Source organism: Mus caroli, chromosome 3 (genome assembly GCF_900094665.2).
Source record: "Mus caroli chromosome 3, CAROLI_EIJ_v1.1, whole genome shotgun sequence".
Classification (NCBI taxonomy): Eukaryota; Metazoa; Chordata; class Mammalia; order Rodentia; family Muridae; genus Mus; species Mus caroli.
The window spans coordinates 13,987,451-14,006,804 of NC_034572.1; the positions used below are offsets into that span (position 1 = coordinate 13,987,451).

At 40.1% G+C, this 19,354-nt stretch overlaps 1 pseudogene; it reads left to right on the forward strand.

Moving 5' to 3' along the window:
* The first annotated feature begins 6,671 nt into the window (after positions 1–6,671).
* Positions 6,672–6,970, forward strand: LOC110291982 (annotated as a pseudogene).
* The last annotated feature ends 12,384 nt before the right edge of the window (positions 6,971–19,354 follow it).

Genomic DNA, 19,354 nt, shown 5'->3' on the forward strand with positions numbered 1-19,354 from the left:
TACACAAATAAAATGCTTGACCATCTAGGAAATCCAGGTGATTTTTCAATGAGGCGTGGCTACAAGTGTGAGTGCTGTAGTTTAGTTGACTCAAAAACTCTGTTCCTGATCTTATTAATGAAGTAACAAGTATTCAGCCTGGTCTACAAAGTGAGTTCCAGGACAGCCAGGGCTATACAGAAAAACCCTGTCTCGAAAAACAAAACAAAACAAAAAAAAGTAACAAGTATTCACTAAAAAAAAAGTCACAATACCAATGGTTGGCATGCTTGCCTATTTCCTTATATCAAATTTGATGTTGTCACATGTCAGTTTTCCCCCCAACTATAAAGAAAGAGAAAGAAATCTTCAAAGAAATACACTTTTGAGTCTGTAGTTTCTGGGATGAGACCAGATAGCAAACCCTTTATAACTCTAACCAGGACATAAGCCAGAGCACAAGGTCCCTGTCGCATTTCAGTTTTAAAAGCACAGCACGATATATTTCTGTGGCATTGCTTCAAAATGTATTACCTCATCAATTCATTTCTGAAAAAGTCAAAATAGTGGAGGCAGTCTATTTTGCCAACATTTTGAATCAAAGCTGTTTTGAGTTCTTCAGGCACCAGAAAGCAGAGCCACTTAATGAGCCATATCTTCTCCCAGCCTTGATGAGCACAGTGAGTTCATGCATGCAGTCATTCAGACAATGAATAACAAAGGAAAGTAAACTGGCTGTCAGATACACCAGGCAGATGCCCCTAGTGTCCAAGAATGACCAAAGCCAAGATCCTACAGGGGTTCACAACCCAAGACAGGGAGATGGGTAATGAAACAAGCTGCCTTTAAAGCTATAACAGCCACGGGTCCCTCCATGTGTACACTTTGGTTGGTGGTTTAATCCCTGGGAGCTATGGGAGGTACTGGTTAGTTTATACTGTTGTTTCTCCTATGGGGCTGCAAACCCCTTCAGTTCCTTGGGTCCTTTCTCTAGTCCCTCCATTGGGGACCCTGTGCTCAGTCCAGTGTTTGGCTGTGAGCAGCCACTTCTGTATTTGTCAGGCACTGACAGAGCCTCTCGGGAGTCAGCTATATCAGGATCCTATCAGCAAGCCCTTGTTGGCATCCACAATAGTGTCTGGGTTTGGTAATTGTATATGGGATGAATCTCCAGGTGGGGCAGTCTCTGGATAGCCTTTCCTTCAGTCTCTGCACCACTTTGTCTCTGTATCTCCTCCCATGTATATTTTGTTCCCCCTTCTAAGAAAGACCAAATTATCTACACTTTGGTCTTCCTTCTTCTTGAGCTTCATATGGTCTTTGAATTTTATCTTGGATATTCTGAGCTTCTGGGCTAATATCCACTCATCAGTGAGTACATATCATGTGTGTTCTTTTGTGACTGGGTTATCTCACTCAGGATGATATTTTCTAGTTCCATCCATTTACCTAAGAATTTCAAGAATTCATTGTTTTTAATAGCTGAGTAGTACTCGACTGTGTAAATGTACCTCATTTTCTGTATCTATTTCTCTGTTGAGGGACATCTGGGTTCTTTCCAGCTTCTGGCTATTAAGGCTGCTATGAATATAGTGGAGTATGTATCCTTATTACATGTTGGAGCATCCTCTGGGTATATGCCCAAGAATAGTGTTATAGCTGAGTCCTCAGGTAGTACTATGTCCAATTTTCTGAGGAACTGCCAAACTGAATTCCAGAGTGCTTGTACCAGCTTGTAAACCCACCAGCAACATGGAGAGACCCATAGCTCCAGGCACACATATAGCATAGAATGGCCTTGTTGACATCAGTGGGAGGAGAAGCCCTTGGTACTGTGAAGGCTCAATGTTCCAGTGTAGGGGAATGCCAGGGCGGGGAAGCAGGAGTGGGTATGTTGGTGAGCAGGGGGAGGGGAGATGGGATAGGAAGTTTTCAGAAGGGAAATGAGGAAAGGTGATAACATTTGATATGCAAATTTAAAAATATCTAATTTTTAAAAAGCCAAGATGAACACAGAAAAAAAAAAAGCTCTAACAGAAAAAGGCCATGACTTTGTGAGATAAGGTATAAGGGTCACTGTCCCTAGATTCATGGGATTGCAATCATAATGGCTTCCCAGGAGGTAAAAGGCTACATTCAATCACCCAAAGAAACTGAACAATATTACTTGACATATATACCCACCTACCTAGGACACAAAATGGCTACAACACTGTCTCCAGTAGTTAACATGGGATCTGAATGATCCTATCATACATGAAGGGCTCCAGTGGGGCTATAGGCATCTGTGGACAGAGGCGTGGGCCATGCTTTCTAATTTAAAGTAAAAATCATGCCATGTGCCCCTATACACACAAACACAGACATGGAGTGACAGGGTTAATTGTTAAGCTAAGATATAAAGATTATTATACAATTTAAAAATTTATAAGATGGTTCATTTCTTTCATGTCTTTTGCAGATCCCTTCCGTACAGGTAGAGTAGAAGAAGGCCCTGCCCTGCTTCTTTCTAGAAAACAGTAGCACCAATAATGGCAGGGTAAGGCAGGGTCCAACCCCAGGAGGCCAGCCTCCTTAGAGTCAAAGCAGCAGAGCAGGCACCTGATCCAAACCTTCCTCTGTCAACATCAGGTCGTAGGTCATCATTTTCTTCACCATGGCAACTTTATCTAGTCACCAAGAACCAAAAGGAAGCACGTCCCAAGTGTTCCTGCATCCTCCTCTAGCTGAAGGTACTCTAGCTGCTGCTGATGCAACAGGAGACACCAAGCTGGGCCCATGAGACAGAAGATCCAGGGTTCAATGAGGCTGGAAAGGAGGCCAGGACAAAGCAAGGAAGGAGGCGGAGCCTTGTTAAAAGAGGCCGAAGCCCACAACTGAGAGATATTTTAGAATTTCATATGTCATACAGAACAGCTTCATTCTAACAGGGGTGAATTAGGCTAATTATGTCTTCAGGCAGGTGTTTCCCTAGTTAAAAGAACATAGAAATTGATAGCAAAGTTGTGAAGATGAAACAGTGGACCAAGACAAAATAGAACAGAGGATGAGTGATAAAGCCTGAAGCCTGGACACTCATATTTCAGCTATGAATGCAAAAGCGGGATAGAGGAAAGGCATGTTAGTAGAGAGGCTCCGTCTCCCAAGGAATCCAAGCTGGTGGGATCTTAGCTCATTTGGACGCCCTCTCTTCAATTTACCCAAGAGAAAAAGTAACCACCGCAGGGTGTATGTGGCAATGCATCACCTTCTTTTCTTATCTGTTTCTAGGCTCTTATAAAGTCAAGTCCCTTCCCTTGCATTTGCATTCAAGGGACAGATAGGGAATTTCCCCTTCACTTTTTCCTCTTTAGATCAGGCTCTGGGTAGTTGCCTGTTTTACTTCTGCTGCATTTCTCTCTAAAGTTCCTTCAACTGCCTTTCTTTTTCTTATAGTAATGGTAATCTACTCCTTCAAAGCAAAACAAAAATAATCAATACAAAAGGCCAAGATCACATAGTCACTAGTTGCAAGACCCAGCAGGGCAAGGATCAAGGTCTGTGCTCTGTTTCTCTGAGCTCTATATAACCCTTCAAAGAGGGATGCTTGATTCATTCTTTTATTGAGGGCATTACAAGGACCTTCCTCTGGTTTTCCTTGGACCCCCTAGACCTTCTTCATGGAAAGGGGTTAAAGAAGAAACAGAGTGATGACAGACAGACAGACAGACAGACAGACAGGATTGATCAGAGTACAGAGGAGAGCACACTCTCAGAGGATGGGAGTGGACAATGGCTAGAGAGATCATTCTGCCAGTTTATGGTTTAGGCAAGCTTACTATTTCTAAAGTCTCTAGAACAGAGAACTTCCAGGAGAGTGTTTCTTATTTGCATAATGTCAGGCCCATTCGAACTGACTCTTCTAGGAAGGCAACGGTATGTCCTGCACAGATTAGTGCTCTAGGAACCAGATTTAGACCATTATGTACTAATAATCTCTGGATATTCAAGAAGGTCTGTCTCCATTGCCTCCTAGGGCCAGGGATCAGACACGGGTCTGATTCCTCCTCTGACCAGGAATTGGGATCCTATGGCTTGGTTCCAATTCTTAGTTTTACAAGCTATAGAAACTATTTATTTATCATCCCTAATCTCCTTCAAGACTGTTGATATCTAACTAGTGCCTAACAGTAAAACAGCCATTTCTCCCCAAGGTAATGGGACTACTCACATAGAAAAACTAAGGTTGTGAACTTTTCTTACAGTTTCTAGTGAAGGTCTACAGTACTGTCTTTTACAACAGCTTCTCTTGTTGAACACACAAGGAAACTATAAATTTCTTTACATATCTCCCTCCTTCCCTTGTTTCCTTTGTGCTGAGGTTGAACCTAGGGCTTTGCATACACTGACTATGCTCTGACATGGAGCCCCAAAGCTCCATGAACTCTATTTGGACGAGAGAAAAATCCAAGATGTCCTAACGGTAATTTAAAGTGGCTGGAGAGTAGGAGAAAGGAGAGGTCAGTAAATAGGATATAGGCTCACAACAAAAGTCTGTTTAAGTTACTAGGTGTCAAAACTCTACTTAATTTCTATTTTTATCACGAGGCCCTCTTTGACTCTTTGTCTGTCCAGAAGGAAGCATCATTGTGCCTGTGGTCCTTCCCAACCCTTTCTGCCCTCTACATATCCTGTTTCCCTTTTCTGAAGACATTGAAGATTCAACATAAACTTTTCCTTTTCTCCCAAATTTTTGCTTTGAGCTTTGGTCCAGCAGACACACTCCAACTGCTATCTGGACCCAATGCAGTTAGGCCAAGAAACATGTCCTAGAGCTTGCTGCTTTTTGTGACTAACATCTGGTAACATTTGATAAACACTCTCATTTCAAAGTCCCTTGATCTCAAGAGTTTGGACTTAATACTTCTCATCTCTGAGCCTTATCCCTCTGATCTAGAAATGTTTTTCTCAAATGCCAATGGAGGGAGTTAAAAGTCAGAAAATAAAAAATAAAAACAAACAAACAAACCTCTTAACATTGGCCTTACTTTGCTAAGCAATTTAGAAATCTCTTGACCAATGCTTCATTTTCTGAATGAACAATTTCTAGTCAACATGTGCTTCCAATGCTTCTGGGGTAAACCCTCCCCACAATGGCCGATGCTGCAGGGTAAGCCAAGCAAACAAGTACGGGACCTCTCACAAGAATGGACCACAAGATGTAGAGAAGCAAGATGTTGAGAAGCCTGTGAGAATATAAAACAAAAAAAGGTGACTCTTTTCTAATCACGCCTATGTCTCCCTTTTCTGCAAAACAGTTGAGCTGTTAAGTCCTATACTAAGGCACGCATGCACTTTGGAAAGGTAATTTGAAAGCGAGTTGAGCCATGACAAATAGGGACAGCTGGCTTAATTGAATCATTTGATCTAAGACAGCTCAACTTGGTTATCCTCACTACAGCCCACACTGATATTAGGGAGGGAATCATTAGCCATGAAATCATGTCGCCTTTCCTGACTACAGCGTTCTTTGACATGACAGCGATAGCAGCCTGCCTTTCATTAGAGCCCCACAAGTTCCATGATCTGTCAGAGAAACAAGACCTTGGAAAACTTTTATGTTCGGCCTCAGAAAGTCAGGTTCCCACAGGGCTTACAGAGTATTTCAAAGAAATACAGGGTTGTGTGCTGGTAAAGGCAGCTCCCACAAAGGTGCGCATCTTTGACATTCACAGCTGGTGCAGTGCACCACCAGCTCTACCTCTCTCTGCTGTAACAAAACACCTGACAGATACAACTTAACTGGAGAGACATTTATTTTTGGCTCACAATTTTATAGGCTATGGTCCATCCTGGATGGATTGCAAAGTGGCTAGTGCTCCATCTGTGGTGGCAGGAGCTTGTAGTAGGGCTTGTTATATCTTGGCATCTCAAGAAGCAGAGAGCCAGACAGGAAGCACCTGGTGGTAGTCCTCAAGGTACATCCTTATAACCCTACATCTGCTGGCTAGCTCCATGTCCCAAAGGTTTTACAGCTGCCCACACAGTGCCACCAGCTGGGAGCCAAGGGTTCAAACACCTGAGTGAGTGGGAGATAGTTCATATTCAAGACAATAAAAACCTTGAGTGTTTTTATTTGGTTGTTTGGTTGGTCGTTTGGTTGTTTGGTTGATTGGTTGATTGGTTGCTTGGTTGGTTGATTGGTTAGTTGGTTGTTTGCGTGCTTGCTTGCTTGCTTGCTTGCTTGCTTGCCACAGGTCTCATTATGAAGCCTAAGTTGGCCTTGCACACATTCTGTAGCACATGTTGACCTGGACCCCACACCCTTTTCTACACAGACTCCTAGGTGCTAGGGTTATGCATTATATGCTGTCTTCAGCTCCACCTCTTAAGCCTCATTTTGGAATCACTCAGGAAAATGAAGCAATGATAAATATGCAATCTATAAAAACCTTCTAATAGGAGTCTGTGTATTCCACACATTCCTGACAGCTTCAGTTTTGTTCCTCCAGAGGAAGGTAGGGGCCCTCTTTATCATTTCACTGGGTTTGTCTAAGGTAGAGACACACTGTGAGAGTGCAAGTGGAAAGGCAACCAGCAGTTATGTGAAATAAGTCCTCCTGTCATCTCTTTCCTGCTCAGTCCCTGCGGTTGAGGCAGGGATAGCTGCCGCTATGTCTCTCATTTTCATTGTGGATATTTCTACTGCAAAGATGGTCAACATACCTAAAACCTGAAAGACTTTCTGTAAGAAATGTGGCAAGCATCAGCCTCACAAAGTGATTCATTATAAGGGCAAGGATTCCCTGTATGTCCAAGGAAATCGGCACTATGAATGCAAGCAGAGGGCAGACAAAGCCGACTTTTTGAAAGAAGGCCAAAGCCACAGAGAAGATTATGCTTATGCTTGGGTGTGTTGTGCAGATGCAAGAGGATGCTGGCCATTAAGAGATGAAAGCAGTTCGAACTGGGAGGCAACAAGAAAACAAAGAGCCAAGTGATCCAGTTCTAAAACTTGTTTTCTCTGAGAGGAAAATACTGAAGCAGTAGAAAAGCATGACCTGCTAGAGAATAGAGTTATGGCTATTGATGTTTTGATCTTGACATGTGTGACTAATACAATCACAAAAAATCAGCCAGGTTTAAGACTAGCATTGTTAAGAGGTATCCAGCCTGTACCAACCAGAACCCCGGAGCTCTTGTCTCTAGCTGCATATGTATCGAAAGATGGCCTAGTCGGCCATCACTGGAAAGAGAGGCCCTTTGGCCTGTGAAGGTTCTATGCCCCAGTATAGTGGAATGCAAGGGCCAGGGAGCAGGAGGGAAGTGGGGGGCGCTATGGGGGACTTTTGGGATAGCATTGGAAATGTAACTGAGGAAAATATGTAATAAAAATATTTAAAAAAAAAAAGAGGTATCCAGCCTTTCAATATTGTGGTAGGATGTCATCTTCAAACATGTTATATTTCATTCTTGGTCTCTTGGAATACATGTAGCCTCTAGACCATGTTAGACAAACCTGATCATGACTTTTTAAATCGCATGCGTGTACAAGCATAAAAGCTACATTTTCAATGCACCATAGACTTACCTATGTTTAAAAACTAGTTAGTATGAATCAGGTCAAATTAATCATGTTCACTGAGTGATATCCTAGATGAAATACAGCAAATGATTAAACCATTTTCATGTATTGGGAAAAAAATGAACAGTTAAGAAGACTTTCATACACCTGGTTCTGTTACTCTCTACTTAGGTCCTTTTCCTCTCAAATTGCTCATCTGTCCCTACAGCACTTAGTATCCTGTCACTTGAAAGGCCTATCACTCAAGTATGCAAAACTCTTTGACAGGGCATCAATAAAAGCTCATAGAAGAGATAAAGTTGAGATGGGCTACAGACTCCTTATGGAAAAGGGAAACCAGAGGAGAAATTGATCTTCCAATGGCACTGTGGGCAAATACAGAAGATCTAAATGATTTGTCAATAATCATCTCACCTCCCAGGGCCATTTTATTCTCCTTAAATCAAGCAGCCAAGTTGCAGTATCACAGTGAAATTAAATCACCAGACTCACCCACAAAATGAGCTGGTGTGTCATAACAACCAAGAACATGTCTAACAGCATTCCATTTTTGCTAATATAACAATACAAATTTGCACTGATATTTCTTTTTTCATATTTCACCTTCCATAATTTTAGCTAGCTGTAGTAAGCTGATCTTGAATTATAAGGGAAAATTATAGAATTATACAATTTGTAAGTTTGAAATTGTTCATGACCTGAGTAACATGATAAACTCTCAAGCTGTCACACTTAGATCTTGGTTCTACTTGTCTAGAACATCTGCACTGTACATAATACCCACTTACTAGTTAGTAGCCCTCCCCACTTTCAACTGTCACATTACCTCAGTATCACCTGCTTGCATTAAAAAAACCCCTATTTTATTTAACAATAGCCCCAAACACATTATTAAAATTACCCTAGTATATTATCAGTTATAATAATTTTCTACTGAACCTAACATAAGTTTTATCATATATCAGTATATAAACAGTATAAATAGTATTAAGTGCCATCTGCAGTTTTATATATCTATTGGGAAAGATAGAATACAGAGCCTTTACAGATATGCAAAGACTATTATGAATCTTTTTTATTTTAAAGAGAGAAAGATAGATAAGTGAGGAGAGGTTATCATAAGTGTGACAACCTTCTGATGACTCTCAAATTTGTTAAAACATACCAAAAATTTTGGCAACTGAAAACACACGGTGGGATTTCTTTTGGAAGTAGGTAATGAGTCAAGTTCTGCATTCTGAATGGGCCTCATGTGTATCATGGATGCAGGAGCAACTAACTTCCGTGCCACACTGTATAAAGGGCCTTGGTTAGGTTGCCTTGGATACTGTAACAAACTGAGTGGCTCAAAACACCAAATCAGTTCTCTCATACTTAAAGTCCAGAAATGCAAACTTGAGATGACAGCAGGACCACTTTCCATACAACTGTTCTAGAGAAAATTCTTTGCATCATGTAGCTTCTCCAGGTCGATGGTAACCCTTGGAATCCTTGACTTGAGCCTACACCATTCAAACTTCTGCAATGTGTCTCAGTTCTTTCTCTCTCCTTAAAAGAACACCAAGCATGTAGGAGCCCCCAATCCAATATGACCTCATTTGATTTTGTAAACCCTAAAGTCATATTTACAGGGAGCAGAGGTTAAGAATAGAATATATACTTTTGAATGACACACTTCAAAACACAGAGGATAATTTATCCTCAAGTATTTTGTGTGTTTTTCACTGTCTCCAAGAAGCTAAAAGCAACCATGTAATTATGTTGTTATAGTTAACTATAATCACAGAAGAGAATTCATCTTCACTGGATTTTTCCACACCAGAGCTTTTGACTTCTTTGTTCAGCCAGTGGGGCAATGTTATTAAAGTTCTGTGAGCTCGTACCTTCCCTGTCTTGACAGTATGATAGAGCATCATTTGGAACGGGGGAAAAGTCTCAGGGAAGAGTCAGCACTCATAGGCACAGCAACAACACAAGACTTTGGTACATACAGTGGCTTTCTCAGTCTTGGTTTCTCATTGCTTCTTCTCTCTTTCATATGCACAAAGTTTAAGTTTATAAAATCCAAGGCCAGTGGTGCTTTCTTCTTCTTGGAGAGTCTGAAAATTGCCTCATTATTTTACAAATCCATCATCCACCATGGCGGTTCTGACTTTTATAGTTCAGTGGTGATTATTCTTAATCTTAACCAAGGCCTTCACAGAACTTCACATCATGTACTTCTGGATAGGTTTAGACTCTGGCTTTTATCCTCACTGTAATTTCTTTCATTTTCATTTTCTGGGTTTGGAAGAGTCTGATAATTCTTAGTGATCTTAGATACTATGTCAATGTCCCTTTCTTTCTATGTTTATTACTGATACTCTTTGCTTATCTATTTCTCTTGCAGATTTATTTAACCTAGGGTGGAACATTCTCCCTTTGTGTGCACTTTCTGTCTTGCACAATTATCTATCTATCTATCTATCTATCTATCTATCTATCTATCTATCTATCTATCTATCTTTGTGTGGATGTGCATTAATGTGTGTTGATGGATGTGGATGTGTGTGTGTATGTATGTGCTGTATATTCATCAGTCTTAATATTCCAGCCAAGAAAGTATTTGTCTTATTCACAATTCCATAGGGGTTTATCTATGCTCACTTAGTCTTCAGTGAGGAAATACATCATAGTGACTGAAATATGTAACCTCTGATCTCTGACGATAGAACCAGATAATTGGCATCTACATTTGACAACCAACTTAAACAGCAAGTCAAGATGGCAGGAAATATGGTTTGTGTGCATTTTACCTATAGTCCAAGTAAGTAGGGTCTGATGGTCATAGAAATGTCCTACTAAATACTCCTGCACCCTATAGTGTTTGATGGGGTCTGACATCTATGGAAGTGTCCTTCTAGATGCCCCTGCACTCTATAGTGTCTGGCCATAGTGGTGTTTACAATACAATATCCACAGCATTATAATTTCTGCAAGTAGATGCTCAGGCATCTCATCATCACAGCTCTGGATAGTCACATAGCAAATATAGTTAAAGAACAACAGTTAGGTTAATCTGTTATTTCCATAATAGCAAAGAAAAGATTAATGAATTTCACAAAACAGGTTTTTTCTTCAGTTTAGAAAATGAGAAGTTCAAACAGCAGTCCTAATCTATGGCATTCTAATGCAGAAAAGCTGCCAGTGTGGTGTATAACTACAACACCCTACACACTGCAGCCACCTGCATTGAAATACCAAAGGAAGTCACAATTTACTTCATAAAAGCTAAAGTTCATTAAATATTAGTGTAATTTAATGTTTTCCAGATTAATTTGAGATTAATTTACATCCAGGCATTTGTACAGCCCAAGCAATATCTCTCTTTTCTGTCATCTCTATCATCCCCCAGACAGCAGAAAGGGGGAAATGCACTGTCAAGAAGGACCATGATAGAGTAAGTAGGGAGCGATTTAATTAAATGACATTATATTATCATTTCCTAAGAGTTAAAAAAAAATAAAGCATAAATTTACCAACAGATAGAGCTATGTGCATATCAAGAAGACCAGCCAATACAAACTTCACAGATCTTTGATTACATATTGTTTACTTAAAAACAAAAACCTTTAGAGGTCTGGAAACGTGGTGCTTACAGCCAGCCAGGACTGCAGGGCTGCTGCTAAGTTTACTCTTTCCTTCTAACCTGTGAGGAATGCATATTCCTGCCAAAACAGCCTTTATTCTTAATACATTCTCAGATACAACAAATATTCATTGATATTCAGCATGCCTCTCTCTCTTCTTTTGCACAGTTGTCATTACAGCATTCTAGAATTTTAGAACTCACAGGAACTGGAGGGAAGCATCCCACCCCACATGAACTTTTACTCAAATGATATCTTACATGCACATCGGAAAACAGGTCTAAGCATAGCTGCTTTGATGGTATTGTGTAGAATCTGAGCCTTGTCCCACATGTCCTCATGCCAAAAGATTATGTTCAAGTACTGTGCATCATTTCCAGAGTGCTGCAAATACAATTCCATGCTACAATTTAATGCAACCTCCCCATGTTTCACAAGAAAAACTAAGACTAGCAAACCTAACAGACTAGTCCAGTTCTACCTAGAAACTAACAAAACGTGACAGAGAACTGCCCTCTACCCTCTACACTCTCTTCCATCTTCCTTGGGCACCTGTGGCACTCAGAATCACAGCGGAACTAACTGGTCAGGCCAGAGAAAGGTGCTGACCAGAGAAGTGGACCTAAACAATGCCCTTTGATCAGGTCTGAAGCTGTCCTTGAGGAGACCACCTGCTGGTAACTCTTCTATTATTGTTACCTTCTTAAAATAGTTCTTAAAAATTTTGAAGTTTGCATAATTCTTTTTATAAAGGTCCCCATAGGGCTCCAGAGATGGCTTTGGGGGGGGGGGTTAGAAGCATTTACTGCTCTTGCAGAGAGAACTTACTTTCTGTTCCCAGCACCCACTAGGTGGCTCACTACCTTCTATTACTGTAGGAGATAAAATGTCCTCTCCTGACCTCCAGGGCTACCAGGTACACAGATAAAAACACTCATACACATAAGAAATTTCAAACAGAAAATATAAAGGTTTCCTTATCACACCTCATAAATCTTATATAATCATATAATAATTTCAATCTTTATTGAATATTCCATTTGTGTAGAATTTAATTTATTTTTAAAAATATTTATTGCTGTGTATATGTGTGTGGGGTGGTGCATATGTGTGAGCACACACATGCACAGTGTGTAATGTGGAGGTCAGTGGAAAACTTTTGGGAGTGGATTCTTTCCTTCCAACAATGAACCCCTGTGATCAAACTCAAGTCATCAGACTCAGCAATATTCTTTTTCCATTGAGCTTCCTTTCCTACAGCTATAATTCAATTTCTATACTTCTTTTTAATAAATTGAAAAAGTGAGATCTCGAAGTCGGTACTGTGTGCTCTCTTTGTAGACTCTGTTCCCATTGTCAAGGTTTTTGTTTCTGTAATTGTAATAAAACCTGTGCTCTGTTAATTCTCAAGCACATGACCACTTGGTTAACTAATGTTGTTTTCCAACTGCTTTTCTAGAAGCATCCAAAATGCTTTCTGTCCCCTTCTCTTCTCAGATTTTATAGGCTATATTTAGAAATAGTTTCTATTTATTTGCTGGCTTGTTTTTGCTCATCTGACTGCACTCAATCAAAGCTACTTCTGATCAGCAATTTTTTTGAATCCAGTGATGCTGTGTTCAGAATATCTGTCAACATCACTCTAGTCCTGGGCTGATAGGGAGGGTGATGAATCTCTGAGTCTATCTTTTATATCTCTGCTGGTTTTACACATTTTATAACACTCTCCTTTTACATTGCATCCTGGCAGGGACTGGGAGGTAGAGGGTGTGTAAGGCATTGCTCTTTTTATGTGCCAAATGATTACCCTCAACAATAGCTTTGTTAATTTTCATTAGCTATTGTTCCTTTTTCTCTAAATATAACCTTCATTATAATAGACTGCTCTTTTATATATGTATATCTTCTTAAGTTTCTAAAAATCTTCAGTTTTCAAAACTGCACAATCTACCTTGAAGCACCATAATTCTTTTTGCCTAATTATTTTTAGAACTAACCACTATAATCTCAACACTCCCCCACACACAGATATTTACAATTTGGACAAAACTCAGAGTAGGAGAGTGTGTGAAGAACAACTCCTACCCAAGCTCCAGAGGTCTCCTCCAAGATGGGCACACTTGTTGAATCAGCAACTCTGCCTTGGAGTTTTGTCTTATAGAAACAGCATCATAATTCTCTTGGAAAAGAATGTCTTGACTAAAAGCCCAGTATGCCTTGATTGCCAAGGTGTGCCCCTGGCATGACAGTGTAAACAGAGCAGCTAAATGAGCTGATGCCAATTCTTTTACCTTGTGTCAGGTCACGTGATATTTCTTGAGAGTGCCCTTTGATCACATGGAAGAGACAGGACCAAGGGATCTAGTCTGCAACACCCCTTCTCTAGGGAGTGTCCCAAACCTACCCAAATGAGTGTAGAAAACTTTAGTGAAATCCTTTCTTTGATAGGTTCCCCCTTTTAATTTTTCTAGGATCTGATGTGGCAATTGTGACTCACCTACACTCTGTTCATGTTCTCCCTTCTCCAGCTCTGGGACCCTCACAGAAAGTTCACAGGGGAGAGCAGGTGTCATTTCTAGTCTGAGAAGAAAAGTCCACAGAGCCCTCCAGGTTGCTCTTCTGGTGTGGCAACTAAAGGACCATAAGTTCTAATAGTGATTCCTCATGCAGTGAAGGGGTATGAGTTTTAATCGTGCTTTCCTATGCAGTGAAGGGCCATGTACTCTAACAGTGCTTCCCCATACAGTGAGGATGATTCTCTTAGAAAAAGCCCTCCAAGTGCACACCTCCTACTAACCCCCGTGGGACATGTGGCTAGAGGCAGAAATAAATGTTTGCATTGTGAGTCTTTGCTATGAGTGGAGAGTGTCGTTTGTCCTAACTAATAAAAGATTGTAAGAAACTGAGGAGGAGCAGGGAGAGAAATAAGAAGCCAGCAAAGGCAGAAAAGCATGTGATCAGGGGTTTCAAAGTAGTTGGAAGGAGGTGCTGTTAACATCAGAAGAAAATTTCAATAGAATTTTGTTCTTCACTGACAATCCTTCCATCAGCCATTTGTTCTTAAACACAGTTCTGCTCTGCTTCAGCAATCTCCTTGTATCAAAAATGCACATACCAAAACATCTCATCATAAAAGTGTAAACCTGAAATGTGAGATCCAAATGCATATTACAATCAGAGCAAAATATTTACATTATGCAAAACGTTAAATAAATAAACCATTAGAAAATTCCCATTGAATTGAGCAAATGGAGTCCAATGGAACAGCTGTTAATATTATCTTCCCCCATAAAAGGAAACCTTGATGACTCATTTAGAGCTTTATAAATTGTAGCCTTTCCTCTGCTTGGTACAAACAGTTTTCCATCCAGTCTGTCATTTAGTATATACCACTAGACTCAGGTTCGTATTGCTAGCAGCTCAAGATTTCACCTGCTATTGTCTCCTAGACACATACACCCCCTGGCTCAGTACTATACAACCCAACCAGACAAATCCACCAATCCCAGACAGGTAAGAGTACTAAATGCAATATAGTGCTGTTTATTTGTTCCCAGGCCAAATATAGAATAGTATACCTTAGAATAATACATGTACATGCATGGATGTATGCAATACATTATAGAAAAGTCATGAGTTAGCTATTCTTAAATAAAAATGGGTGCATGCCTTTAATCCCAGCACTTGTGAGGCAGAGCCAGGCAGATTTCTGAGTTCGAGGACAGCCTGGTCTACAAAGTGAGTTCCAGGACAGCCAGGACTATACAGAGAAACCCTGTCTCAAAAAAACAAAACAAAACAAAATGGCCAAAATAATTGAAAGTATGTATTTCTCCAAAACATCTTAGCTTTCTCCCTTCTTTTGGGTAAGATAATACTTCATTTATATTGGCTTTATTTCCTAACCTCACTACTTTAGTAACCAGCAAGCCAGATCTTGTCTTTCCAGTGAATTGTTCCCTCTATGACTTGTGCTTTCCTTTCTAAGGAGTCTTCTGTGAGACACTGTTCTGTTCACAGACCTGTGACTGCTCTACAAAGCAGGCAAGGACCTTACCAAAAAAGAGGGAAAGACTATCTTTGTACCTTTGTCATTTTACTTAACATATGTGGTTCTTTTTTTTTAAGATTTATTTATTGTGTTTATATGAGTACACCGTAGTTGTCTTTAGACACACCAGAAAAGGGCATCAGATCCCATTCCAGATGGTTGTGAGCTACCATGTGGTTGGTGTGAATTGAACTCAGGACCTCTGGAAAAGCAGTCAGAGCTCTTAACCACTGAGCCATCTCTCCAGCCCAACATGTGTTCTTAACACTCTCGTGTTATCACAGAACATGGGAGACTAGATAATTTATAAAGATAAAAAATATTTCATTACAATTGGAAGCTGAGAATCATAGATTATGGGATAGGTATTTCTTAAGATATTCTTGACATATGCCTACTTGGAGTAGAGAAGAACAAGAAAGTACACGACTGGGAGAAGGCAAAATGAGCCAGGCTTGTTTATAACATGTGCACTTCTTCCATAAGAACATTAATCTATCCATAAATACAAATACTTCACGACATAACTAATCCGCTCCCACCTATCAGCACTGCTATACCAGGAAGCTTCCAACACATAGACTTGGAGACTTACATCAATAATACTGCCAAGGTTGAAGAACAATGATATTTGTAAATGTATCTGAAATTGGAAAGAGAGAAAAGAAAAACTCCCATAGTTGGTTCTGCCATAATTGTTTCAATAAAGGTACTGATTAAAGGATTTATCAAAGGATATATTATTAATTTTCAGGACTCATGCAAATGGGCTCTGTGAGAGTTTACATCTTGGGGAGATTTAGATTTGAGAAACCCAGCTAAAGCCATGAGTAACCCTTGCTAAACATTGTTTTTTGTACCAAAAAAAAAAAATCTTACCAATAATAAAATTGTGAGGACAGGGGATGGAGAAGATAGTGAGGGAATGGCCAACCCATAACAGGCCCAACCTGAGACCCATTCCATAGGCAGGCACCAATTCCTGACACTATTAATGATACTTAGTTATGCTTGCAGACAGGAGTCTAGCATGGCTATCCTCTGAGAGGCTCCACCCAGCAGCTGACTCAGACAGATACAAGCACCCACAGACAAACAGCGATGAAGCTTGGGGACTTTCATGGAAGGAGAGGAGGGCGAACTTCAGGTTCCAAAAGGGGATAGGAACTCCACAGGAAGACCAACAGAATCAACTAACCTGGACCCTTGGGGCTCTTACATACTGAACCATCAACCAAAGAACATACACAGGTTAGACCTAGGCCTCCATGCAAATATGTAGCAGATGTTTAGCTTGGTCTTCATGTGGGTACCAAACATCTGGAACAATGGGCTATCCCAAAAGCTGCTGCTTCTAGCTGGGTTGCCTTGTCTGGCCTCAGTGGGAGAAGATGTGCCTAGCCTCACAGAGACTTGGTATGCCAAGGTGAGAAGATACTCAAGGGGGCCCCACCCCCAACTCAGAGGAGAAGGGGAGGGGGAGGGGGAAGGATTGTGAGAGGAGGTGACTGGGAGGGGAGCAGTGAATGGGATGTAAATTGAGTAAGTAAAAAAAATAAATAAAAAGGAAAGAAGGTGATGGTCACAATATAAAATAAAAATAAAAATCAAGACCAAAATCTAGATTACAACAACTGTGAATTCCTCTCTTTTCAAAACCCTGTAGAGTCATGCCCAGAGTAGGATTCTTTAGTAAGACAATGACCAGATAACAAGCAGGACAGTACCCCTCATATCTCCCACACTTTATTAAAACTAGGTATGATCACATGGTAAGAGTAAAGCTAAGAAAAATACATGTACTTGTTACAATCACACTGGGGAAAGGATGCAGCTATCTAGTTAATTTGAATTTACACATTTCTCAGTAATTCTATACATAAAAATGTACCTTGCCTGGCACAGGAGCTGGGGAGACACTTAGTGGGGAAAGGGCCTGTTGAACAAACATGGGGACCTGAGATGGGTGTGGCTGCTCACATGTCTGCAACCTCAGTGCTAAGAGGGACAACTGGAGGTAAATAGTAGAGATACTGGAATCGCTAGGACATGCTGGACACCAACAAAATTTCATGTACAGTGAGAGACATTCTCCCAAAGGAATAAGGTAGAAGGTGACAGAGTACTGATATGAGTGTGCACATATGCACATATGTACATATGCATATGAATGTATGTATATGTATATATACAGCACACAACGGGAGCATGTATTTCTCTATTTTTTATGATGAGTAGTAGACACATGGGATAATCCCTCACCTTATATGTTACACTTTTTTTGTAACTATTTCATATGAAAATATTTAACTTGATATGTGTAAAAAAATCCTTTCTAAATTCTCAAGGAATCTTTCTTAGAGCCTCAAATTTAGCTCCTTTCAACAAAAATCCAGGTCAGCATACAGGCAGTCCATGCAGATCTGAAAAAAAAAAAGATTTTCATAAGCAATAGTAGATGGTGCTTCATGAGTTATCAAGACTTTAATCAGAGAGCTTAGAAGCCTGTAAATATTACCAACCACTGAGAAACCCTGGTGTTAATACCATTCAAGGAATTTCATAATTGAAATAAGCAACTGGGTAGGGTTGACTTTAAGAAAAAATGCAAGTAGAAAATAAACCTTGGCTACATTAGTTTATAAACGTGTGTGCTAATGTAAAATGATTATTCATGCACTGGTTTGTGTTTACAGTCTAGCACATACTAGGAATGTAATATTATTTTTGTGAGTTAATACCTGATAATTACAGAACAATGCATACACTTTGTATTAAGTGGTATTTAAGGCAGAAGATTTACTAGCCTGTATTTTAAACTATATGAGCATTTCCCAGCACAGCCATGGCCACAATTTCTTTTACAGGAATACTTCCAGGCAACCAAAGCAGTGGATTTGTTAAGGTAGCCATGGCAAGCCACAACACCCTGAACACCTGCTGCAAGACAGAATTTTCTAGTCACTAATGTAATCTGAGCATGTTGTCTAGAGCAGAACCACTCTGCATGAAACATGTAGCCAAGGAGAGAAAGGCCTGGAATGGAATATTCAAATAGGAAAAAGTAGGTGGGCGGCTACATATTGGTGAAAATGGAACATCATGTAGAGAAATGTGTTCCTTCTCTTTGAATTTACATCTTGTACACAAATCCTATAATTAATACTTGGCCATGAGCAAGACTTCATAAAATGGCATTGAAGAGAATTTTCTAAACTGTTGCTACATGCAGAGATCCTCTCCACCAAATCCTGGCCAAGATGCATGATATCTACAATGGCAAAAGGAATATAAAAGTTGGTATTCTGAATGAAAACCCTTCACCTCATAAGCCCATTGGTTTCTGTTGATTCTCTTGGCCTTCATTCAAGAAGAGCTGGCATGGGCCGTTGCCTAGCAACAGCATGTAGTGCACTTTTCTACTAGCCCATAGAAACACTGTCTCTCTGGACCTCCTGCCATTCAGCATCATATTTTTGTTAGTGATGACAATCTCTGAGGAAAATTTTATGCTTCCCTTCAAATAACTGCTGGAAAAAGGCTTTTTCAAGTACTCAGCTCTTTATCATGAAGTATACTTGTCATAAGAAGGATCAACAAAAGAAGAAATATTAATTATTAATGCTCAAATTCCAACCAGTGCTACATTAAGGTATATAACCATATCCATTATTGAAAATTGCTATAAATGATCTTTGAATTAAGTATGACAATTTAATACCATCCATGCATTCAACAAATATTTGTTTTCCATGTACTACCATTGTCCTAAGGGGCACAGGACACACTGAACCTCGCTTCCTAGACTTCCCTGGTTATACTTTTGTGCCTCTGTATATTATAAAATTAGCTATATGAGAAATTGACACATGAAACTTGGAAGTTAGGTCCTACACTTCAAGAAATGCTTTCAAGGTGGTTGGAGAAATGGTTCAGTGGTTAAGAGTCTGCACTGTTCTTGCAGAACACCTGAGTTTCTTTCCTTAGACCCACATTTATCAGTTTACATCTACCTATAACGCTAGCTCTAGGGGTCTGATGCCCTTTTCTGTCATCCATGAGTACTTGTACTCAAATGTCTATGTGTGTGCACATGCCTCTGTGTGTGTGTGCATGTGTGTGTGCATGTGT